The following is a 27,965-nucleotide window of genomic DNA, read 5'->3' as shown; positions in this document are numbered from 1 at the left end:
AATCTCAGATCCATCTTCTCAGCAGCTGCTAAAGGAAGGCTATTAAAATCACCACCATCATCATGATAAATATTAATTAATCGATTGCAAGATTAAAGAGAAACAAAAACAAATACATGAGGGACTGTGACTCAGAATGTGGCAGAAAGAAGCGGAGGAAAGAGATATAGCACATTGCCTACAATCCACACAATGGTCCCAGACGTAACGGAGCTGAATGTTCACCAAAAAATCCATGGCAGAGGAGACCCCAAAATTCTAAAAGCAAGTCCAGGTAAAGTATATGCAATTGCTTCCCTGACTTACAGCCTATGTAGGAGTCTGCTTCCATGCATCCTGTGCCTGGATAAGGAGACGTCCCGGTAGCTTTCCATTTTACCTCACGCTGTAATTGCAACATAAAAATAAAACTGCCAGGCGGGCTTTAGCACAGGTGTTGTAACTGGAATGGTGCTGCGTCAATGGTATCTTTATATGTTCTGAACAGATCTGTCTGCTCTTTACCTTCACTGTCACAATGTCCTCCACATCTAAATAAATGTCTAAAATGGTATTGTTTTATCACAAGACTTGCAGTTTCCTAGAGTAAGGGAAAACCATTCCAGATCTTGCTGCACCATTTTTACTGACTGGGAAACCAAATAACATCCCTGCACTCAACTCTGAGAACTTGAATCTAGAGAATGCAGCCCCTTCAAGAGACATCGCTGGTTGAATTAGAAAGAAATCACATCATTAATTGTTCTTATCATGGGACTTTCTTTCGGTATCTGACTTTGCCTGCACATTCAACTTGAGATTTATTTACTCAACAGTATTTGGAATGGATTTGTTTAAGAAAAAGTAAATAGGCAGATTATTCAGAATAGCAAGTCCCATTAACTTTCCATTAAAGATTCTTTTAACATTTTTTTTCTTTTGATACTCTTAATTTTTTAAGTATAGTTGATTTACAATGTTGTATTAATTTCTGCTATACAGCAAAGTGATTCAGTTACCCAAGATTCTTTTAACATTTTAATGTATCTTACAGGTGACATGTACACTTTGTGTATAGAGGCCGGTGCCTTTGGTGTCTCTTACTCTTCATCCGTAGTACTTTGAGACCTTATAACACGTTGAAATGTAGCTTTTCTTCCCCATCCCCACATCTGCCATCATTTGGACAGCCACTGGGCTAAAACGTACTGATTCATCTGCTTTTTACCCCAAAATTATTTCATTTCAATTCATAAACTTCAAGTTAAAACTAAGCTCCCAGCCCTTCAGGCCACGCAACGGCTCAGCAGCCAGTCTGCGCACTGGTTCTGTTCCTTGTGATGTTTGAGACACACTCTAGGTGGCTTTGACCCGTTCCCATAGCGACTAAAAAGAGCACGTCCTCAGAAACATAGGTAGCAATGATTAGAGGCCATCAAGAGTGCCTTTAGGGCTTCCCTGGTGGCGCAGTGGTTGAGAGTCCGCCTACCGATGCAGGGGACACGGGTTCGTGCCCCGGTCCAGGAAGATCTCACATGCCGCGGAGCGGCGGGGCCCGTGAGCCGTGGCCGCTGAGCCTGCGCGTCCGGAGCCTGTGCTCCAGAGCGGGAGAGGCCACAGCAGGGAGAGGCCCGCGTACCACAAAAAAAAAAAAAAAAAGTGCCTTTAAGAGGATAGGAAAGGGAAGTTATAGCGCACAAATAAAGTACTAAAATAAACTTTCCTGGGAAACCTATAGTCTCTGTGAGGAGGCTTGGACACAGAGTGGGGCAAATAAGCTGAAAGGGAAGAGGAGTCACGCCAACACTGCTCTGTGCTCGGAACCTGCGAGTGTAGCCCCGTCACCGCTCCTTAGGGGGACCGAAGGCACCCACACTCTGGCTCTAGAGCAGCACAACCACACTTCAGCTAACAGACCCTCTGAAGAGAAACACCTTCTTAACAAAGGAGACTGTTAAGACAAAAACCAAACACAAAAATAGTGTTATTTAGGAAACATAATCTTGGCTTTCATCTTTGCTCTCAGGATGCACATCCTGTCCGGATGAATGTGCAAAACCAACATGTCACTCACTGAGCACAGAGTCGATGTTTTCAGTCTATTTTCATTTAAAAAATAAAGCATATGTGTTCAGTTGCTCATTAAACCCAAAGTTCTTTAAGGAGGGTAACTAAGTGTTCATGGTTGCTACACTGTGTCAGATGAATGAATGAAGGCATGAATGACCTCTTCTAAAAGCTAGAGTGATTGACACGTGATGGCTAAAAGTGAACACTGGTACTAAAATAGCACCAATCACAGAATGCATACTCTGTAACAATGCTGCACTAAAGGTTCGTTCAACACAGGAGTCCATGAAACGCCCACAAGGACCCTGTGAGGTAGCTGCATAGCTAGCCCTGTTTCTCAGGTGAGATCATTAAGGCTCAAAGAAGTTAATTACCTGCCCATTTCATATAGTCAGTAAGGGCAGAGCTGTGAGGACCACTGAGGTCTGTCTGATGTCAGAGCCTGAGCCACAGGCTTCATGAAAGTTTGAAAATGTAAAAACAAACCTCCTCCTTAGAAAACGAATCATTCAAAGATGCTTAGAAAACTCTGCATGCTTGCATGTCACCACTTAACTGTTATTTAATTTAATCTACTTTATAGAGGGATTGGAGGCGAATTCCTAAGTACAGGCTATACAGACACAGATACATGTAGATATATATGTAATGGCAGCTATCAGCTTCTACAATGAATGCGTGGGAAGCAAAGCTGATGAGGACAGAGGCCTTGCTGGAGAGTGGTCCCAGACAGCAGGTCATGGCAAATGACACAGACCCCTTGGTGTTGATCCAACGCTCCCTTCCCCCAAAAATACAGTGAAGTGCAAAGGCATGAAAAGCCCAATCTGGGAGCCAATTCGTCTGGGTCCAAATCTGTGCAGTTTAATGCCAGTTTGTTAGCTTCTCCCGGTCTCAATTTCTTCATCTTTGAAAAACGGAAAAGATAATCATCATAGTAGTTTCCTTGAAGAGTTGTAAACAAGAGAATCCTATAAATAAAGTTCCTTGCACAGTCCTAGCACATAGGCACTCGAAGGAAGGAGTTTTTATAGGAAGAAACGTTACGAACATAATCATTGAGGAAAAGCAAGACGTGTTTTCCTATACATACTCCCTCAAAAAGCAAATGCTCAAATGACAAAGCTCAATCCAAGGAATGCTTCTTGATGTGCTGAAATCTTGCATTCGTGCTAAGAACATGTTATAGCCACCAGAAGCAGAAGGGCAGGGGAACAGTGAAAGGCTCCTTCAGTAATAATGTCACTGATGCTGATGGAGCGTTAAGGCACTTATTAGGTGTTCCTTTGTAAGACGTTAGGAAAGATTATTGAGAATAACAACAACAGCAATGAAGGATGACCAGGTTCATTGGCTCCTGTGAGCAAAATGGCCAAGCACTTCCTGAGCCTATTAGAAAGGCTGAGACAGCCAGTTCAACAGAGGATCAATTTGTATCTAGAAGCCAATAAGTAGATAATAACATAAACATATGGTCTAGGTTTGCCATTACGTTCTGGCGTTTCTCAGTAAATCTGGTTTATGAGTACAAGGATAAACGATCTTTAATGAAACCAAGGTTTCTTGACAAACTGCACAGCTCATAAAAGGGTCCCGGAAGAAAAGGTCCGTCTCCTCTCCTGAATATCCATGCATTTGGACGATGGTTTTGTGTGTTTGTTTTTCTTATTAGGAATGCTCTTTTAGGGAATAATGTGTCATTTATCATCTCAAAGTCATATGCTTTACAAGCAATCTGTTATCTCTCCTTTATTAGTTTCTTAATCGTATTCTCTTGTTTGTGGAGACTTTGGCATTGAACGGTATCAGAAACCCTGAAGTTGGTCTGAACATCACAGGAGGTGAGGTTAATTCCACGTCTAAATGATTGCTCTGGATAGCCCAAGACATGAAACACAACTAGAAGCATATCTGATGTCACTAACCTTAGACACAGGGCATCGAATACCATTCATTAAGTAGAATTAAAATAGAAATCCAACAATGAGAACATAACAAGGAACACTGTGTAAACTGACTTTTTGAAGTATATCCTTCCCCCGGTGCACGTATTTGGCTCCCATTAATTTTCATGGACATAACTTGCTCATATATTAGCTGAAGGATTTCACCGGCATCTGTGTAAAACTGGCTGCATAAGGAAAAAGGTGCCCACAAAGAAAAAGTGAGGCAGCTGCCAAACACTGCCTGGATAATAAAGTCCAAAGGCATTACAGTTAATTCAACGTAAGACGCTGGAAAAGAGATGAATGAAGAATTATTATGAAATTAAGCAAAGTGGGTTTTGTTTTTTTTTTTAAAGACAGTACCTAGGAAAATAATGCTGAGGTCAAGCCAGGTGTACCCTTGGCTGCTTTCCCATCAAAAGTCAGTGCTCCTGGGGGCTTCCCTGGTGGCGCAGTGGTTGAGAATCTGCCTGCCAATGCAGGGGACACGGGTTCGTGTCCTGGTCTGGGAAGATCCCACATGCCGCGGAGCAACTAGGCCCATGCACCACAACTACTGAGCCTGCGCGTCTGGAGCCTGTGCTCCGCAACAAGAGAGGCCGAGATAGTGAGAGGCCCGCGCAACGCGATGAAGAGTGGCCCCTGCTTGCCGTAACTAGAGAAAGCCCTCGCACAGAAACAAAGACTCAACACAGCCAAAAATAAATAAATTAAAAAAAAAAAATAGCCAGTGTTCCCATGCATACGAACTGTGAGCTAAAGGTAAATAATGCGTCTTATTCCCCAGTACGGATCTACCACACAAAAGGCACAAGGCAGATACTTGTCGAACTGAAGTGGACTATCCATTGTTTCCGAAATGCTGTCCAAACTTTCACATCTCTGGACCTCAGCTCACATTGGTCCCTCTGCCTGGAGCATCCTTTCACAGCATCAGCCCCAATTCTTCAGTTGCTAAATTTCCAGCCAGCTCTTAAAGACGCTATAGCAAATGCTGGGAGGTTCTTATGAATGCTGAGAGATCAGCATAGTCTCCAAATCCCATTACACTCTTAAACCCTATTGAAGACCTCAAAGAGGTTTTGTTTAAATGAATTCTACCTATCAATAATTACCGTATTAGAAATTAAAATTGAAACAACTTTTAAACATTTGTTAATTCATTAAATAATAAACTCGGTACATACTGGCATAAATAACACACTTTTATGAAAAATAACTACATTTACCCCTCAAATCGTGAATAAATTAGCACTGTTTTCCATTTTGCAAATCTCTTTAAGCTGGATTCTTACATCTGCTTTGCAGTTACTATGTTACAGTATATGATCTTGATGGGAACATCTGAAGAATAAACAGCCGCACAGAAGATGCAGCTGGGAAAGGGAGGAGTATTTTGGCAGCCTTTTCAGATAACTGTGGATATTACTTATTGATACTGCACCAAAACTCTCCAAGTCATCTTTCTTAAATGTTAGTTGCAATGTGGAATCGGAAACAATATTAATGAACTTTTCATACTCTGACATTTATTGTTCTATTCTGCACTTTGAATAAATCTTTTTACTCATGGACCATTTTTTAACATCATATATTGGTTATTTGGAAAATACTGATTCACTGAGTTATGCAGATCTTCCAAATGTTATATTCAATTATAAAATAGTTTTTAAAACCACATTCATATCACTTCCGATTTCATCAGAAAAGCCTTCAACTATTGAAAAGTTGACAAGTTCATGGTAGAAAATAAAGTTTTCCAAAATTCTAATTTTCACTTGAAAGCTCAAGTTTTATCCCTGGCAACGAACACTGTCAGTTGTTTTCTTTGAATCCATAAGCTCGCTTAATCCATTTTGAGAAAATGGCTACCGAATACCCATGTCTAAATAATCAGTTCAGCTTTCAATCATTTCTTCTAGTACAACTGCTGTGCCACAGGAAAAGCAACTAACTTAGCTCATAACAAAAACAACTGCTTTTCCTCGAGATGACCGTGACACTTCAGTATTCCACAGAAACTCCCATTTCATCACACAGGATGTTAAAAACACACGTATTCAAGGATCAAGACTTCAGAAAATTAATCCTTTTTACTGCTTAGTTAAGGACGTTCTTAATTGAAAATGGCATTCTGTTTTCCTGTGAGTGTCTGGCAGTTAAGGAACAGTGTGACTGGAGACATGGTTGGGAGCCACCGTCTTGATTTCTACCAAGGTGCCAATGGTTTTATCCACCATTGCTTTTGTTCCATCACTGGATCAAAACAGAAATACAGTGAAAGAGACAAATAACAATTTAATATTATTTTGAAATGGTTTTAACCACACAAATCCTCTAAAAGAATCTTGGGGAACCCCAGGAGCCTGTGGTCACATTTTAAGAAAAACTGTGATACAGCGAAACAGACTTCAATAACTGGCCTTAAGCAAATTACTTAAACTTATCTGTAAATTGAAGACAATAAATCCTGGCACACTGGGTTATGGTGAGAATGATATACTGTAACATATGTAAAGCACCCTATGGTGCCTGTCACGAAGTCAGTACTGTATTAATTTTATTTTCCTTTTAGGTCCCTCGTAAGCACTTTGTACCCCCAGTACTTACTATTACTATGTTTAGATAGCAGCTGATAAAAATGCCATCTTTTGTTTTATTTCCCTGTTAAACTCCTGACTGCACCTTACTCAAATTTTCTATCCTATATAATGGGTCATTGGCCCTTTTGAGAACCTGATGTACCAGTAGGTAAGGCCTCTCTATCCCCCCAGAATGTACATAGACACACATATACACAATCCTGCATACAACTGCAAACTTGAAGACCACTTGAAGTGAATCTATGTTTCCCCCAAGGAAGAGTTCCAAACTTGATCCTTGAAACACCTGCTTCAAAATCAACCTAAAACATTATCAAAATAACAATTCCTAGGCCCCTCCCAGAGCTACAAAATCTGGACCTCTGCTAGTCAAGCTAAGAATCTGCATTTTAATCGTTCTTAAGGTGTTTCCTATAAGCTTTCAAGTTGGATTTCAAATGGAAACCCATAGAGCCTGGATTAAGAAACGCTACTCCATAGTACCTACTACGTGGTTGATAGGAAGTACAAATTAATCTGAGTAGACACTGTACTCTGGAAGTCAATGACATGGCTAGAGGATCACTAAAATTTAGAAAAGTGCACCCAGTTCCCATCTGTTACAAACCCTCACTGACCTTCACAATTTCTTGGGGATTTTGTTTTGGTTGTTTTTTTTTTTTAAAAAAAACAAACTTTTGCTCAGGCTCTTCTAGAGATTCAGAAGTCATGGAGTGGGGTCTGAATTCTCTCCCGTAATTCTGATTATCACGCCAGGTTTAAGAATCACTTTGGGGGAGGCAAGATGGCATACTAGGAAGACGTGGAATTCATGTCGCCGCACAACTAGGGCACCTACCAGGCACGGGTGGGGGACACAGACACCTAAGGGAACGGGAAGAACCCCCAGCGACCGCTTGCAGGATCTTGACTCCCAGGCCGGAGGTCAGGTCCAAGCTCCTAAGTGGGGGCTCCGACTCCAAACAGGTGGACGAACCGAGAACCTCAGATCCCAGGGAATATCAATCGGAGTGAGGCCTTCCAGAGGTCCTCATCTCAGCAACAAGACCCAGCTCTAGCCAACTGCTTGCAAACTCCAGCGCTGGACATCTCAGGCCAAACAACCAGTAAGACAGGAATACACCACCACCCATCAAATAAAAAAAAAAAGAAATGACAAAACATATGTTACAAAGAAGCAAGGTAAAAACCTACAACACCAAATAAATGAAGATGAAATAGGTAACATACCTGAAAAAGAATTCAGAGTAATTATAGTAAAGATGATCCAAAATCTCAGAAACAGAATAGAAAATACAAGAAACATTTAACAAGGACCTAGAAGAACTAAAGAGCAAACAAACAGTGATGAACAACACAGTTACTGAAATTAAAAATACTCTAGAAGGAATCAATACCAGATTAACTGAGACAGAAGAACAGATAAGTGACCTGGAAGAAAAAATAGTGGAAATAACTGCCACAGAGCAGAATAAAGAAAAAAGAATGAAAAGAATTGAGGACAGTCTCAGAGACCTCTGGGACAACATTAAACATACCAACATTCAAATTATAGGGGTCCCAGAAGAAGAGAAAAAGAAAGGGCGTGAGAAAATATTTGAAAAGATTATAGTCGAAAACTTTCCCTAACATGGGAAAGGAAATAGTCAATCAAGTCCAGGAATCGCAGAGTCCAATAAAGGATAAACCCAAGGAGAAACACGCCAAGACACATACTAATAAAACTATCAAAAATTAAATACAAAGAAAAAATATTAAAAGCAGCAAAGGAAAAACAACAAATAACATACTAGGGAGTACCCATAAGGTTAACAGCTGATCTTTCAGCAGAAACTCTGCAAGCCAGAAGGGAGTGGCAGGACATATTTAAAGTAAAAGGGAAAAACCTACAACCAAGATTGCTCTACCCAGCAAGGATCTCATTCAAATTCGATGGAGAATTAAAACCTTTACAGATAAGCAGAAATTAAGAGAATTCAGCACCACCAAACCAGCTTTACAACAAATGCTAAAGGAACTTCTCTAGGCAGGAAACACAAGAGAAGGAAAAGACCTACACTAACAAACCCAAAACAATTAAAATGGTAATAGGAACATACATATCGATAACTATCTTAAATGTAAATGGTTTAAATGCTCCAACCAAAAGACACAGACTGGCTGAATGGATACAAAAACAAGACCCGTATATATGCTGTCAACAAGAGACCCACTTCAGACCTAGAGACACATACAGACTGAAAGTGAGGGGATGGAAAAAGATATTCCATGCAAATGGAAATCAAAAGAAAGCTGGAGTAGCAATTCTCATATCAAACAAAATAGACTTTAAAATAAAGACTACTGCAAGAGACAAAGAAGGACACTCCACAATGATCAAGGGATTGATCCAAGAAGAAAATATAACAACTTCAAATACTTATGCACCCAAAATAGGAGCACCTCAATACATAAGGCAAATGCTAAGAGCAACAAAGGATGAAATTGACAGTAACACAACAATACTTGGGGACTTTAACACCCCACTTTCACCAATGGACAGATCATCCAAAATGAAAATAAATAAGGAAACACAAGCTTTAAATGACACATTAAACAAGATGGATTTAATTGATATGTATAGGACATCCCATCCAAAAACAACAGAATACACTTTCTTCTCAAGTGCTCATGGAACATTCTCCAGGATAGACCATATCTTCCGTCAAAAACCAAGCCTTGGTAAATTTAAGAATATTCAAATCATATCAAATATCTTTTCCAAACACAATGCTATGAGACTAGATATCAATTACAGGAAAAACACTGTAAAAAATACAAACACATGGAGGCTAGAAAATATGCTAGTAAATAACCAATATATCACTGAAGAAATCACAGGAAATCAAAAATTACCTAGACAAAAATGACAATGAAAACACAACCCAAAACCTATGGGATGCAGCAAAAGCAGTTCTAAGAGGGAAGTTTATAGCAATACAATCCTAACTCAAGAAATAAGAAACATCTCAAATAAACAACCTAACATTACACCTAAAGCAATTAGAGAAAGAAGAAAAGAAAACCCCCCGAAGTTAGCAGAAGGAAAGAAATCATAAAGATCAGTTCAGAAATAAAAGAAATGAAAGATGGCTTCCCTGGTGGCGCAGTGGTTGAGAGTCCACCTGCCGATGCAGGGGACACGGGTTCATGCCCCGGTCCGGGAAGATACCACATGCCGCAGAGCGGCTTGGCCCATGAGCCATGGCCGCTGAGCCTGTGTGTCCAGAGCCTGTGCTCCACAACGGGAGGGGCCAAAACAGTGAGAGGCACGCGTACAGCAAAAAAAAAAAAGAAAGAAACAATAGCAAAGATCAATAAAACTAAAACCTGGTTCTTTGAGAAGATAAACAAAATTGATAAACCATTAGACAGACTCATCAAGAAAAAAAGGAAGAAGACTCAAATCAACAGAATTAGAAATGAAAAAGAAGTAACAACTGACACTGCAGAAATACAAAGGATCATGAGAGATTACTACAAGCAACTATATGCCAATAAAATGGACAACCTGGAAGAAACGGACAAATTCTTAGAAAAGCACAACCTTACGAGACTGAACCAGGAAGAAATTAAAACTATAAACAGACCAATCACAAGCAATGAAATTGAGACTGTGATTAAAAATCTTCCAACAAACAAAGGCCCAGGACCAGATGGCTTCACAGGCAAATTCTATCAAACGTTTACAGAAGAGCTAACACCTATCCTTCTCAAACTTGTCCAAAATATAGCAGAGGGAGGAACACTCCCAAACTCATTCTACGAGGTCAACATCAGCCTGATAGCAAAACCAGAAAAAAATGTCCCAAAAAAGAAAACTACAGGCCAATATCACTGATGAACATAGATACAAAAATCCTCAATAAAATACTAGCAAAAAGAATCCAACAGCACATTAAAAGGATCACACATCATGATCAAGTGGGGTTTATCCCAGGAATGCAAGGATTCATCAATATACACAGACCAATCAATGTGATATACCATACTAACAAACTGAAGGATAAAAACTATATGATCATCTCAATAGATGCAGAAAGACGTTTTGACAAAATTCAACACCATTTATGATAAAAACTCTCCAGAAGGTAGGCATGGAGGGAACCTACCTCAACATAATAAAGGCCATATAAGACAAACCCTCAGTCAACATCATTCTCAATGGTTAAAAACTGAAACCATTTCCTCTAAGATCAAGAAAAAGACAAGGTTGCCCACTCTCACCACTCTTATTCAACATAGTTCTGGAAGTTTTAGCCACAGCAATCAGAGAAGAAAAGGAAATAAAAGGAACCCAAATAGGAAAAGAAGAAGTAAAACTGTCACTGTTTGCAGATGACATGATACTATACATAGAGAAACCTAAAGATGCTACCAGAAAACTACTAGAGCTAATCAATGAATTTGGTAAAGTAGCAGGATACAAAATTAAGGCACAGAAATCTCTGGCATTCCTATACACTAATGATGAAATATCTGAAAGTGAAATCAAGAAAACACTTCCATTTACCATTGCAACAAAAAGAATAAAGTATCTAGGAATAAACCTACCTAAGGAGACAAAAGACCTGTATGCAGAAAACTATAAGACGCTGATGAAAGAAATTAAGGATGATACAAACAGATGGAGATATATAGCATGTTCTTGGATTGGAAGAATCAACATTGTGAAAATGACTCTACTACCCAAAAGCAATCTACAGATTCAATGCAATCCCTATCAAACTACCACTGGCATTTTTCACAGAACTACAACAAAAATTTCACAATTTGTATGGAAACACAAAAGACCCCGAATAGCCAAAGCAATCTTGAGAAAGAATAATGGAGCTGGAGGAATCAGGCTCCCAGACTTCAGAATATACTACAAAACTACAGTAATCAAGACAGTATGGTACTGGCACCGAAACAGAAATATAAATGAATGGAACAGGATATGAAAGCCCAGAGATAAACCCACGCACATACGGTCACCTTATCTTTGATAAAGGAGGCAAGAGTATACAATGGAGAAAAGGCAGCCTCTTCAATAAGTGATGCTGGGAAAACTGGACAGCTACATGAAAAAGAATGAAATTAGAACACTCCCTAACACCATACACAAAAATAAGCTCAAAATGGATTAAAGACCTAAATGTAAGGCCAGACACTATCAGATGCTTAGAGGAAAACATAGACAGAACACTCTATGACATAAATCACAGCAAGATCCTTTTTGACCCACCTCCTAGAGAAACGGAAATAAAAACAAAAATAAACAAATGGGACCTAATGAAACTTACTTTTGCACAGCAAGGGAAACCGTAAACAAGACGAAAAGACAGCCCTCAGAATGGGAGAAAATATTTGCCAGCGAAGCAACTGACAAAGGATTAATCTCCAAAATATGCAAGCAGCTCATGCAGCTCAATATCAGAAAAACAAACAACCCAATCCAAAAATGGGCAGAAGACCTAAAGTGACATTTCTCCAAAGGAGATATACAGACTGCCAACAAACACATGAAAGGATGCGCAACATCGCTAATCATTAGAGAAATGCAAATCAGAACTACAATGAGGTATCACCTCACACTGATCAGAATGGCCATCATCAAAAAATCTACAAACAATAAATGCTGGAGAAGGTGTGGAGAAAAGGGAACCCTCTTGCACTGTTGGTGGGAATGTAAATTGATACAGTCACTATGGACAACAGTATGGAGGTTCCTTAGAAAGCTAAAAATAGAACTACCATATGACCCAGCAATCCCACTACTGAGCATATACACTGAGAAAACCATAATTCAAAAAGAGTCATGTTGGCTTCCTTGGTGGCACAGTGGTTAAGAATCTGCCTGCCAAGGCAGGGGACACAGAGTTCAATCCCTGGTCCAGGAAGATCCCACGTGCCGCGGAGCAACTAAGCCCATGCACCACAACTACTGAGCCTGCACTCTAGAGCCCAAGAGCTACAACTACAGCAGCCACCGCAGTGAGAAGCTAGTGCACTGCAATGAAGAGTAGCCCCCGCTCGCCGCAACTAGAGAAAGCCCGCATGCAGCAATGAAGACCAAACACAGCCAAAAATAATAAATAAAAAAAATAATCTTTTTTTAAAAAAAGTCATGTACCACAACGTTCATTGCAGCACTATTTACAATAGCGGGACATGGAAGCAACCTAAGTGTCCATCAACAGATGAATGGATAAAGAAGATGTGGCACATATATACAATGGAATATTACTCAGCCATAAAAAGAAATGAAATTGAGTTATTTGTCGTGAGGTGGATGGACCTAGAATCTGTCATACAGATTGAAGTCAGCCAGAAAGAGAAAAATAAACACTGTGTGCTAACACATATATATGGAATCTAAAAAAAAAAAACAAACTCATGAATAACCTAGAGGCAGGACAGGAATAAAGACGCAGACACAGAGGACAGGGAGACTTGAGGACAGGGGGAGGGGGAAGGGTAAGCTGGGACGAAGTGAGAGAGCGGCATGGACCTATATACACTATCAAACGTAAAACAGATAGCTAGTGGGAAGCATCCGCATAGCACAGGGAGATCAGCTTGGTGCTTTGTGACCACCTAGAGGGGTGGGATAGGGAGGGTGGGAGGGAGGGAGATGCAAGAGGAAAGAGATATGGGAACATATGTATATGTATAACTGATTCACTTTGTTATAAAGCAGAAACTAACACACCATTGTAAAGCAATTATACTCCAATAAAGATGATTAAAAAAAAAAGACATAGCACATATATATATATATATAATGGAATATTACTCAGCCATAAAAAGAAATGAAATTGAATTCTTTGTAGTGAGGTGGATGGACCTAGACTCTGTCATACAGAGTGAAGTAAGTCTGAAAGAGGAAAACAAATACCGTATGCTAACATATATATATGGAATCTAAAAAAAGTTCTCATGAACCTAGGGGCAGGAGGGCAGGAATACAGACACAGATGTAGAGAATGGACTTGAGTACATGGCGGAGGGAAGGGTAAGCTGGGACAAAGTGAGAGAGTGGCACGGACATATATACACTACCAAATGTAAAACAGTGAGAAGTAGCCACTTAGCACAGGGAGATCAGCTCTGTGCTTTGTGATCACCTAGAGGGGTGGGATACAGAGGGTGGGAGGGAGAGGCAAGAGGGAGGGGATATAAATATGCACATAGCTGATTCACTTTGTTATACAGCAGAAACTAGTACAACGTTGTAAAGCAACTATACTCGAATAAAGATGTTTAAAAAAAAAATCACTTTGTGCTCCTCTGAACGCACAAAGTTTGCTTTGCTAAAACACAAGAGATACCTACCTCTACAGGATTTAGAGGATTTAAATGTTTAATAAATCCAGGACTCAATTTCCTTGTCAAAATTTTTCCTCTGCATTCGTAAATCATAAGGTCACTCGAGAGTAGTGGCTCTCAAACTTTTCTGCTCCTTGGAATAACCTGGGGAGGTTTTAAATCTCCAGACCAGACCCCAGTCTAATGAAACCACAATCTCCAGGGATGGAAGTAGGCATCAGTATTTATTTAAAACTCCTTAAGTGAGCCCATGTGCAGCCAAGGTTTGAAAACGATTGCCCAGAATTTACGGTCGGAGCCAGAAGGAACTGAAATGTGTTTCTCTCACCTCCTCCCACCAACCCCACCACCACAGTAAGTCCTTCTTCCTGTTATTTTGGAAATAAAACAGAAAGAAGGAAGCTGAAGATTAGGTAAAGGAGGTGGGGGTGGTGAAGCTAGTATAAAGTAGATGGATCAGTACTGATATTTACTGCTTTGTAAGTGTCTACTATGTGCTATAGATGGACACATAAACATTAGCACACACGATTTTTTTCTTAACTATGGAAGATTACACTGCAATGCCTCTTTAACCACAAATACTGTAGTGTACATTTCTTTAAAACAAGGGCTAGCCACCTATTAGAATGTCCGAAATCCAAAACACTGACAACACCAAGTGCTGATGAGGATGTGTAGCAACAGAAACTCCTCTTATTGCTGATGGGAATGCAAAATGGTACAGTCACTTTGGAAGACAGTTTCTTGCAAAGCTAAACACACTCTTACCATACAATCCAGCAACTGTACTGCTAAGTATGTACTCAAAGGAGCTGAAAACCTATGTCTACACAAAAACCTACACATGGATGTTGATAGCAGCTTTATTCATAATTGCTAAAACTTGGATGCAACCAAGATGTTCTTTAGTAGGTGAGTGGATAAATTAACTGTGGTATATCCAGACAGTGGAACATTATTCAGTGCTAAGAAGAAATGAGCTATTGAGCCATGAAAAAACATGGAGCAACCTTAAATGCATATCACTAAGCGAAAGAAGCCCATCTGAAGCGATTATATACTGAATGATTCCAACTATATGACTACTCTGGAAAAGGAAAAACTATGGGTAAAGTAAAAGTATCACAACACTAAGAATGGACCCTGACACGGCTTCCGGGAAGATGGCGGAAGCGTAAGACGAGGAGATCACCTTCCTCCCCACAGATACACCACAAATACATCTACACGTGGAACAACTGCTACAGAACACCTACTGAAGGCTGGCAGAAGACCTCAGACCTCTAAAAAGGCAAGAAACCCCCCACGTACCTGGAGGGGATTAAGAGCGCTGCTTAAAGGAGCTCTAGAGACGGGCGCGAGCCGCGGCTAACAGCGCGGACCCTAGAGACAGGCATGACACGCTAAGGCTGTTGCTGCCGCCACCAAGAAGCCTGTGTGTGAGCACAGGTCACGATCCACACCCCCTTCCGGGCAGCCTGTGCAGCCCGCCACTGCCAGGGTCCCGGGAGCCAAGGACAACTTCCCCGGGAGAACGCACGGCGTGCCGCAGGCTGGTACAACGTCACGCCAGCCTCTGCCGCCGTGGGCCCGCCCCTCACGCCGTGCCTCCCCCCCCCCCCCAACCCCGACCTACACGCAGAGGTGGGGCCAAATCCAAAGCTGAGCCCCGGGAGCTGTGCGAACAAAGAAGAGAAAGGGAAATTGCTCTCAGCAGCCTCAGGAGCAGCGGATTAAAGCTCCACAATCAACTTGATGTACCTGCATCTGTGGGATACATGAATAGACACTGAATCATCCCAAATTAAGGAGGTGGGCTTTGAGAGCAAGATTTATGATTTTTTCCCCTTTTCCTTTTTGTGAGTGTGTATGTGTATGCTTCTGTGTGAGATTTTGTCTGTATAGCTTTGCTTCCACCATTTGTCCTAGGGTTATATCCGTCCGTTTTTTTTTCTTAATTATATTTTTTATTTTAATAACTTTATTATATTTTATCTTACTTTATTTTACTTTATCTTTCCTTTTTTTTCCTTCCTTCCCTCCTTTGTCCCTCCCTCCCTCCTTCCTTCCTTCCTTTGTTTCTTTCTTCTACTAATTCTTTCTTTCTACTTCTTCTCCCTTTTATTCTGAGCCGACTGCATGAAAGGCTCTTGGTGCTGCAGCCAGGAGTCAGTGCTGTGCCTCTGAGGCGGGAGAGCCAACATCAGGACACTGGTCCACAAGAGACCTCCCAGCTCCACATAATATCAAATGGCGAAAATCTCCCAGAGATCTCCATCTCAACACCAGCACCCAGCTTCACTCAACGACCAGCAAGCTACACTGCTGGACATCCTATGCCAAACAACTAGCAAGACAGGAACACAACCCCACCCATTAGCAGAGAGGCTGCCTAAAATCATAATAAGTCCACAGACACCCCAAAACACAACACCACACGTGGACCTGCCCACCAGAAAGACAAGATCCAGCTTCATCCACCAGAACACAGGCACTAGTCCCCTCCACCAGGAAGCCTACACAACCCACTGAACCAACCTTAGCCACTGGGGACAGACACCAAAAACAACGGGAACTACGAACCTGCAGCCTGCAAAAAGGAGACCCCAAACACAGTAAGATAACCAAAATGAGAAGACAGAAAAACACACAGCAGATGAAGGAGCAAGATAAAAACCCACCAGACCTAACAATAGGAAATAGGCAGTCTACCTGAAAAAGAATTCAGAATAATGATAGTAAAGATGATCCAAAATCTTGGAAATAGAATAGACAAAATGCAAGAAACATTTAACAAGGACCTAGAAGAACTAAAGATGAAACAAGCAACGATGAACAACACAATAAATGAAATGAAAAATACTCTAGATGGGATCAATAGCAGAATAACTGAGGCAGAAGAACAGATAAGTGACCTGGAAGATAAAATAGTGGAAATAACTACTGCAGAGCAGAATAAAGAGAAAAGAATGAAAAGAATTGAGGACAGTCTCAGAGACCTCTGGGACAACATTAAATGCACCAACATTCGAATTATAGGGGTTCCAGAAGAAGAAGAGAAAAAGAAAGGGACTGAGAAAATATTTGAAGAGATTATAGTTGAAAACTTCCCTAATATGGGAAAGGAAATAGTTAATCAAGTCCTGGAAGCACATAGAGTCCCACACAGGGTAAATCCCAGGAGAAACACACCAAGACACATATTAATCAAACTGTCAAAAATTAAATACAAAGAAAACATATTAAAAGCACCAAGGTGGCGCAGTGGTTGAGAGTCTGCCCGCCGATGCAGGGGACATGGGTTCGAGCCCTGGTCTGGGAGGATCCCACGTGCCACGGAGCAACTGGGCCCGTGAGCCACAAATACTGAGCTCTGTGCGTCTGGAGCCTGTGCTCCGCAGCAAGAGAGGCCGCGACAGTGAGAGGCCCGCGCACCACGATGAAGAGTAGCCCCCGCTTGCCACAACTAGAGAAAGCCCTCGCACAGAAATGAAGACCTAACACAGCCAAAAATAAATAAATGAATAAATAAATTTATTAAAAAAAAAAAAAGCACCAAGGGAAAAACAACAAATAACGCACAAGGGAATCCCCATAAGGTTAACAGCTGATCTATCAGCAGAAACTCTGCAAGCCAGAAGGGACTGGCAGGGCATATTTAAAGTGATGAAGGAGAAAAACCTGCAACCAAGATTACTATACCCAGCAAGGATCTCATTCAGATTTGATGGAGAAATTAAAACCCTTACAGACAAGCAAAAGCTGACAGAGTTCAGCACCACCAAACCAGCTCTACAACAACTGCTAAAGGAATTTCTCTAGGCAAGAAACACAAGAGAAGGAAAAGACCTACAATAACAAACCCAAAACAATTAAGAAAATGGGAATAGGAACATACATATCAATAATTACCTTAAATGTAAATGGATTAAATGCTCCCACCAAAAGACACAGATTGGCTGAATGGATACAAAAACAAGACCAATATATTTACTGTCTACAAGAAACCCATTTCAGACCTAGAGACACCGACTGAAAGTAAGGGGATGGAAAAAGATACCTCCTGCAAATGGAAACCAAAAGAAAGCTGGAGTAGCAATTCTCATATCAGACAAAATAAACTTAAAAATAATGACTATTAGAAGAGACAACGAAGGACACTACATAATGATCAAGGGATCGATCCAAGAAGAAGATATAACAATTGTAAATATTTATGCACCCAACATAGGAGCACCTCAATACATAAGGCAAATACTAACAGCTATATAAGGGGAAGTCGACAGTAACACATTCATAGTAGGGGACTTTTACACCCCACTTTCACCAATGGACAGATCATCCAAAATGAAAATAAATAAGGAAACACAAGCTTTAAATGATACATTAAACAAGATAGACTTAATTGATATTTACAGGACATTCCAACTAAAAACAACAGAATACACATTTTTCTCAAGTGCTCATGGAACATTCTCCAGGATAGATCATATCTTGGGTCACAAATCAAGCCTTGGTAAATTTAAGAAAACTGAAATTGTATGAAGTATCTTTTCCGACGACAATGCTATGAGACTAGATATCAATTACAGGAAAAGATCTGTAAAAAATACAAACACATGGAGGCTAAACAATACACTACTTAATAACGAAGTGATGACTAAGAAATCAAAGAGGAAATCAAAAAATACCTAAAAACAAATGACAATGGAGACACGACGACCCAAAACCTATGGGATGCAGCAAAAGCAGTTCTAAGAGGGAAGTTTTTAGCAATACAGTCCTACCTTAAGAAACAGGAAACATCTCGAATAAACAACCTACCCTTGCACCTAAAACAATTAGAGAAAGAAGAACAAAAAAACCCCAAAGTTAACAGAAGGAAAGAAATCATAAAGATCAGATCAGAAATAAATGAAAAAGAAATGAAGGAAACGATAGCAAAGATCAATAAAACTAAAAGCTGATTCTTTGAGAAGATAAACAAAATTGATAAACCATTAGCCAGACTCATCAAGAAAAAAAGGGAGAAGACTCAAATCAAACGAATTAGAAATGAAAAAGGAGAAGGAACAACTGACACTGCAGAAATACAAAGGATCATGAGAGATAACTACAAGCAACTCTATGCCAATAAAATGGACAACCTGGAAGAAATGGACAAATTCTTAGAAATGCACAACCTGCCAAGGCTGAATCAGGAAGAAATAGAAAATATGAACAGACCAATCACAAGCACTGAAATTGAAACTGAGATTAAAAATCTTCCAACAAAAGCCCAGGACCAGAGGGCTTCACAGGCGAATTCTATCAAACATTTAGAGAAGAGCTAACACCTATCCTTCTCAAACTCTTCCAAAATACAGCAGAGGGAGGAACACTCCCAAACTCATTCTACGAGGCCACCATCACCCTGATACCAAAACCAGACAAGGATGTCACAAAGAAAACTACAGGCCAATATCACTGATGAACACAGATGCAAAAATCCTCAATAAAATACTAGCAAACAGAATCTAACAGCACATTAAAAGGATCGTACACCATGATCAAGTGGGGTTTATCCCAGGAATGCAAGGATTCTTCAATATACGCAAATCAATCAACGTGATACACCATATTAAGAAATTGAAGGAGAAAAACCATATGATCATCTCAACACATGCAGAGAAAGCTTTCGACAAAATTCAACACCCATTTATGATAAAAACCCTGCAGAAAGTAGGCATAGAGGGAACTTTCCTCAACATAATAAAGGCCATATATGACACATCCACAGCCAAAATCGTCCTCAATGGTTAAAAACTGAAAACATTTCCACTAAGGTCAGGAACAAGATAAGGTTGCCCATGCTCACCACTCTTATTCAACATAGTTTTGGAAGTTTTAGCCACAGCAATCAGAGAAGAGAAGGAAATAAAAGGAATCCAAATCAGAAAAGAAGAAGTAAAGCTGTCACTGTTTGCAGATGACATGATACTATACATAGAGAATCCTAAAGATGCTACCAGAAAACTACTAGAGCTAATCAATGAATTTGGTAAAGTAGCAGGATACAAAATTAATGCACAGAAATCTCTGGCATTCCTATACACTAATGATGAAAAGTCTGAAAGTGAAATCAAGAAAACACTTCCATTTATCACTGCAACAAAAAGAATAAAATATGTAGGAATAAACCTACCTAAGGAGACAAAAGACCTGTATGCAGAAAATTATAAGACACTGATGAAAGAAATTAAAGATGATACAAATAGATGGAGACATATACCATGTTCTTGGATTGGAAGAATCAACATTGTGAAAATGACTCTACTACCCAAAGCAATCTACAGATTCAATGCAATCCCTATCAAACTACCACTGGCATTTTTCACAGAACTAGAACAAAAAATTTCACAGTTTGTATGGAAACACAAAAGACCCTGAATAGCCAAAGCAATCTTGAGAACGAAAAACGGAGCTGGAGGAATCAGGCTCCCTGACTTTAAACTATACTACAAAGCTACAGTAATCAAGAGAGCATGGTACTGGCACAAAAATAGAAAGATAGATCAATGGATCAGGATAGAAAGCCCAGAGATAAACCCACGCACATATGGTCACCTAATCTTTGATAAAGGAGGCAGGAATGTACAGTGGAGAAAGGACAGCCTCTTCAATAAGTGGTGCTAGGAAAACTGGAAAGGTACATGTAAAAGTATGAGATTAGATCACTCCCTAACACCATACACAAAAATAAGCTCAAAATGGATTAAAGACCTAAATGTAAGGCCAGAAACTATCAAACTCTTAGAGGAAAACATAGGCAGGACACTCTATGACATAAATCACAGCAAGGTCCTTTTTGACCCACCTCCTAGAAAAATGGAAATAAAAACAAAAATAAACAAATAGGACCTAATGAAACTTCAAAGCTTTTGCACAGCAAAGGAAACCATAAACAAGACCAAAAGACAACCCTCAGAATGGGAGAAAATATTTGCAAATGAAGCAACTGACAAAGGATTAATCTCCAAAATTTATAAGCATTTATAACCAAAATTTATAATTCATGCAGCTCAATAACAAAAAAACAAACAACCCAATCCGAAAATGGGCAGAAGACCTAAATAGACATTTCTCCAAAGAAGATATACAGACTGCCAACAAACACATGAAAGAATGCTCAACATCACTAATCATTAGAGAAATGCAAATCAAAACTACAATGAGATATCATCTCACACCAGTCAGAATGGCCATCATCAAAAAATTTAGAAACAATAAATGGTGGAGAGGGTGTGGAGAAAAGGGAACACTCTTGCACTGTTGATGGGAATGTAAATTGATACAGCCAGTGTGGAGAACAGTATGGAGGTTCCTTAAAAAACTACAAATAGAACTACCATATGACCCAGCAATCCCACTACTGGGCATATACCCTGAGAAAACCATAATTCAAAAAGAGGCATGTACCAAAATGTTCATTGCAGCTCTATTTACAATAGCCCAGAGATGGAAACAACCTAAGTGCCCATCATCAGATGAATGGATAAAGAAGATGTGGCACATATATACAATGGAATATTACTCAGCCATAAAAAGAAATGAAATTGAGCTATTTGTAATGAGGTGTATAGACCTAGAGTCTGTCATACAGAGTGAAGTAAGTCAGAAAGAGAAAGACAAATACCGTATGCTAACACATATATATGGATTTTAAGAAAAAGAAATGTCATGAAGAACCTAGGGGTAAGACAGGAATAAAGACACAGACCTACTAAAGAATGGACTTGAGGATATGAGGAGGGGGAAGGCTAAGCTGTGACAAAGCGAGAGAGAGGCATGGACATATATACACTACCAAAGGTAAGGTAGATAGCTAGTGGGAAGCAGCCGCATAACACAGGGAGATCAGCTCTGTGTTTTGTGACCGCCTGGAGGGGTGGGATAGGGAGGGAGTCGCAAGAGGGAAGAGATATGGGAACATATGTGTATATACATATATAACTGATTGATTTTGTTGTAAAGCAGAAACTAACACACCATTGTAAAGCAATTATATTCCAATAAAGATGTTAAAAAAAAAAAAGAATGGACCCTAATGTACACTATAAACTTTGGGTGGAAATAATGTTTAAATTTAGGTTCATTGATTGTAACAAATGTACCACGGTGGTGTGAGCTTTCTGTAGTGGAGAAGGTTGTACGCGTGTAGGGACAGGAAATATATGGAAACTCTGTGATTTCTGCTCAATTTTTCTGTGAACCTAAAATTATTCTAAAAAAATATTTTTTTAAAAGGGCAATGGCATTCTTTTATTTAAGCACAGTTCAATTATTAAAATTAAGAACTTATTCACAGGACTTCCCTGGTGGCGCAGTGGTTGATTATATGCTCCCAGTGCAGGGGGCCCGGGTTGATCCCTGATCAGGGAACTGGGTACCACACACATGCCACAACTAAGAGTTCGCATGCCACAACTAAGGAGCCCACGTGCCGCAACTGAGGAGGCAGCGAGCTGTGACTAAGGAGCAGCGAGCCACAACTAAGGAGCCTGCCTGCTGCAACTAAGACCTGGTGCAACCAAGTAAATATTAAAAAAAATATATTTCTAAAAAAAGAAATTCACACATATCTCTTATCTAATCCACAGAATTTAGTCAAATTTCACTAATTATTCTACTAATGTCCTTGATAGCAAAGGAAAAAAATAATTTTTTTCCCATCCAGGGCCATACACTACATTTGGTTGTCATATATCTTTATCTTCTTACAGTTCCTCAATCTTTCTCTGTCCTCCATGACCCTGGCATTCAAGAAGTTTACAGGTACTGAATTTGGTCTGCCTGATGTTTCCTCATGAGTAGATTTAGGTTATGCAGTTTTGGGAGAAATGTTATGTCCTTCTCAGTACATGATGACGAGAGGCACATGACACCTGTATGTCTCATTATTAGTGATGTTTACTTTGATCACCTAGTTGAGGTGGCCCCTGCCAGTGTAAATCTATGTTTTTCTCTTTGTAATTAATAAATACATTCTGGGGAGCTACTCTGAGGCAACGCAAATACCATCTTTCTCATCAAGTTTTCACCTACTAGTTTTAGGTTGCTTTCTTGATTCTTGCCTGAAAGTATTATTACTGTGGTGGTCGCCAAATGACGATGTGTGTACTTTGTAATGCCTTTTAAGTTTTCTCTTTTCTTTCAGCAATATCAGATATTTGTTATTCTGGAAGTACCATACTGTTAACATAGCAGTGGCATTGCTTAATTGCATTCTCAGAGCTGATCAGATTCCGATCAGTCTAATTGGGTTGGTGTCATTCAGTACCTTCTGGGGCTTCCCTAATAGGGCTGCCATCAAATAGATACCCGGAATATTGCTGGTTGGTATGTCTCTTCTGAGTTCAGTAAAGATTTTCAACTGCTGTTTGACAGAATTAAGAACCTTGTAAACTCCCCAAATTTTCCTGAGTTTCAAAGTCCTTATCGCAGAAAAACAGTGAATGCCTGAGGTCCTTGAAATGGTAATTGGTCCCCAGAAAGTCTTTAGACTAGCCACAGCTGTCATTTCTGAGGTTCGATTTATTGCACTTCATTTTATTGCGCTTTGCAGATACGTTTTTTGTTTTTTTGGTTTTTTTACAAGTTTAAGGTTGGTAGCAACCCTGCATGGAGCAAGTCTATCAGTGCCATTTTTCCAACAGCATTTGCTCACTTCGTGTCTTTGTGCCAATTTTGATAATTCTTGCAATATTTCAAACTTTTGCATCATTAGTATACTTGTTATGGTGATCTGTGATTAGTGATCTTTGATGTTACTATTGTAACTGTTTTGGGGCATCACAAACTACCCCCATATAAGACGGTGAACTTAGTCGACAAGTGTTGTGTGTGTTCTGACTGCTCCACCGACTGGCCGTTCCCCCATCTGTCTCCCTCTCCTCAGGTCCCCTATTCCTGAGATGCAATATTGAAATTAGGCCAATTACTAGTTCTATAATGACCTCTAAGTGTTCAAGTGAAGAGAAGGTCATATGTCTCTCACTTTAAATCAAAAGCTAGAAACGATTCAGCTGAATGAGGAAGGCATGTTGAAAGCTGAGGTAGGCTGAAAGCTAGTCCTCCTACACCAAAGAGTCAGCCAAGTTGTGAATGCAAAGGAGAAGTTCTTGAAGGAAATCAAAAGAGCTACTCCAGGGAACACATGAATGTTAAGAAAGCAAAACAGCCTTCTCGCTGATATGGGGGAAGTTTTCATGGTCTGAATAGAAGATCAAACCAGACACAACATTCCCTGAAGCCAAAGCTAAATCCAGAGCAACGTACTAACTCTCTTCAATTCTATGAAGGCTGAGAGAGGCGAGGAAGCTGAAGAAGAGAAGTTTAAAGCTAGCAGAGGTTGGTTCATGAGGTTGAAGGAAAGCCTTAACATAAAGTCTTCATAACATAAAAGTGCCAGGTGAAACAGCAAGTACTGATGTAGAAGCTTCAGCAAGTTATAAAGAAGATCTAGCTAAAAGAGTTGACAAAGATGGCTACACTAACAGATTTTTCAATGTAGACAAAACAGCCTTACATTGGAAGAAAATGCCATCTCAGATTTTCATAGCTAGAGAGAAGAAGTCAATGCCTGGCTTCACAGCTTTAAAGGATAGTCTGGCTCTCTTGCTAGGGGCTAATGCACTTGCTGACTTTAGGCTGGAGGCAGTGCTCATTAACCATTCAAAAAATGCCAGCATTCTTAAGAATTATGCTAAATGTACTCCATCTGTGCTCCATAAATGGAACAAAACCTGGATGACAGCACGTATGTTTACAACATGGTTTACTGAATATTTTAAACCCACTGTTGACACCTACTGCTCAGAAAAAAGATTCCTTTCAAAATATGACTGCTTATTGCCAATGTACCTGGTCACCCAAGAGCTCTGATGGAGATCTACCATGAGATTCATGTTGTTTTCATGCCTGCTAACACAACATCCATTCTGTAGTCCACGGATCAAGGAGTCATTTCAACTTTCAAGTATTATTTAAGAAATGCATTTCCTAAGGTTATAGCTGCCATAGATAGTGATTCCTCTGACGTATCTGGGAAAAGTAAATTGAATACCTTCCAGAAAGAAGTCAACATTCTAGATGCCATAAGACCATGGGAAGAGGTCAAAATATCAGCAGTAACGGGAGTTTGGAAGAAGTTTATTCCAGCCCTCATGAATGACTTCAGTGAAGGAAGTAATTGCAGCTGTGCTAGAAATAGCAAGAGAACTATTCAACAGAATTAGAAGTAGAGCTTGAAGATGTGACTGAGCTGCTGCCATCTCATGATAAAACTTTAATGGATGAAGAATTTTTTCTTATGGATGAGAAAAGAAAGTGGCGTCATGAGATGGAATCTATTCCTAGTGAAGATGTTGTGAAGACTGTTGAAATGACAACAAAAGATTCAGAATATGACATATAGTTGATAAAGCAGCAGCAGGGTTTGAGAAGACTGACTCCAATTTTGAAAGAAGTTCTATTGTGGGTAAAATGCTATCAAACAGCACTGCAGGCTACAGAGAAATTGTTCATAACAGGAAAAGTCCATCAACATGACAAACTTCACCGTGGTCTTATTTTAAGAAACTGCCATGGCCACCCCAGCCTTCAGCAGCCACTACTCTGCTGATCAGTCAGCAGCCATCAGCACTGGCACAAGACCCTCCACCAGCAAAAAGATTACAACTCACTGAAGGCTCAGAAAATAGTTAGCTTTTTTTTTTAACCAATAAAGTGTTTTTTAATTAAGGTATTTACTTTCTTTTAGACATAATGCTATTGAACACTTAATATAGTGTCAACATAACTTTTATATGCACTGAGAAACCAAAAAGTTTGTGTGATCTGCCTTATTACAATATTCATTTTATTGTGGTGGTCTGGAACTGAGCCAGCAATATCTCCAAGACTGACTCTTCTTTTTGCTTTTAAGCCTATTGACTGGTTTTTGACATTTTAGATGATGCATTTTTCAGTTTCAGGATATCCATTTGATATTTTTTATATCTATTTTCCTGATAATATTTACTACCTCTTAATTCATTAAATGAGCACATTCTTGATATACTTGAACATAGGTTTAATTGGCTTCTTTAAAATCCTTCTCTACTAATTCCAACATCTGGGTAATCTTAGAGTCAGTCTCTGGTGATTGACTTTCAGAAGAAAGATCAAATTTTCTTGTTTCTTCATATGTCAAGTACTTTTGGATTTTATCTTGAACACTGTGAGTGATATACTACACAAACTCTGGATACTGTTATGTTCCTTTGAAGAGTATTAATTTTGTTGTCAGTTAAGTTGGTTGAAATCAAACTGAAAACTCTTGCCTCTTCTATGATGAGCAGCAGCTCAAATCTCACTTCAGTTCCTTTACCCATAGATGAACCACTTGGAAACTGCCCCACATATGCATGGTCTTGGACCAGCAAGAAACTTGGGCAGAGTTTATGCACAGAATTTTGGCGTCCCCCTCTCTGGCTCTTTTCTTCCTAAGATTTCTTCTTCACTTTCCAGTGGCTGTGGTTTCTCTAGATACTGTCCTCTATGTCTTTTAACAAGTAAGATTATAAGAGGTACTTTTTTGTTGTTTATAGGTCCTCCCACAAGGCTAACTGGAACCTGAGGCAAAATGCAAAAGATTTCACAAAATGATATTTCTTTCTCCCAGTGTCACCTCCTCTCCAGTATTTGCCTGCTTTTGTTCAATTTCCAGTGCCTTTCGGTAGTTATTTTTCATATTTTGTCTAGAATTTTTAGTTATCCATGGAAATGTTGGTCCAAATTTGGCGGTTACCAAAGGCAGAATCAATCCATCTCAATGAATTCTGCAGTTATTTGAGATAATGAATTCCTCTTTATCAAAAAACAGTTACATTTAACTTTGTCTCCTTTTCCTTCATTCATTAATCCCTTCACTTGATTAACAGGTACTCTGTGTAAGGCACTGTGTTGAGTGTGGTCATGGATTCAAAAAAGAAGGCACAGCTCCCATCTTCAAAAAATGTGAAATCTAATTGGAAAGGTGAGACATAAACTCATGAAAGTTACATCATCTATAACACTGCATGTGATCTAGTACCAAATGAGTGTCATCAATGAGGGCCTTTTTTACTCAAAATGTTGTACATGGATCAGCAGCACTGGTAACCCCTGGGAGCTTTTCAGAAATTCGCAATCTTTGCTCCCACACCCCACACCGGCTGAATCAGAATCTGCATGTGTACGAGATCCCCACATGACTCCTAAGAGCATTAAAGTTTGAGAGGTACTATTCTAGAAGTTCAGAAGAGGGGACTCTTTGCAGGAAGTTTTGGGGAGATTTCATATAGAATATGAGATTTCAGGCTCTGTATAGTCTGAGAAGCCAGGAAATAGCATTTTAGGTGGAGTACAAGATGGGAAGGAGTTCAAATTGATGAGCAGTTAAAGATGATTCTGGGGAAGAAATTTGAAACATACTAACTAGAGCGCTTTCATCTGCAAATTAGAGAAAACCTGATCCAAAGAAACTTACAAATTAGGGGGCATCTATCATCTCACATAACTAGAAATGTGAAGGTAGGTCAGTTTGGGGGATGGCTAATTCAGTAGTTCAGCAATGTCATCAAAAAACAGGTTGTAAAGTAGAAAATCTGAATAGGCCTATATCTATTAAAGAAATTTAATTGTTAATTAATAACAGTGCTTTCAAAAGAGGAAGTACTAGGTCCAGATGGGTTCACTAATGAATTCTGCTAAACATTTAAGGAAGAAATTATACCAACACTTTGCAATCTATTTCAGAAGATAGAAACAGAGGGAATACTTCCTAACTCATTCTATGAGGCCAGCGTTACTCAGACAAAGGCATTGCAAGAAAATAAATTAGAGGCCAATATCTCTCATGAACACAGAAGCAAAAATTCTCAGCAAAACATTAGCAAACTGAATTCAACAGTCTATGAAAAGAATTATACACCATGACCAAGTAGGATTTATC

The 27,965-nt window shown here is 39.6% G+C and overlaps 1 long non-coding RNA gene across 1 annotated transcript in view; it reads right to left on the bottom strand.

Annotated features, from left to right (window-relative positions):
* LOC137205056 (uncharacterized) overlaps nucleotides 1-27,965 on the bottom strand; it is a 178,180-nt gene that overhangs the window by 118,731 nt on the left and 31,484 nt on the right. The gene's annotated exons all lie outside the window — the stretch shown is intronic.

The sequence above is a fragment of the Pseudorca crassidens genome, chromosome 13 (assembly GCF_039906515.1).
Source record: "Pseudorca crassidens isolate mPseCra1 chromosome 13, mPseCra1.hap1, whole genome shotgun sequence".
In the NCBI taxonomy this organism is placed as follows: Eukaryota; Metazoa; Chordata; class Mammalia; order Artiodactyla; family Delphinidae; genus Pseudorca; species Pseudorca crassidens.
Note: the sequence above shows the minus strand (reverse complement) of the source record. Positions and strands in the feature narration are given on the sequence as shown.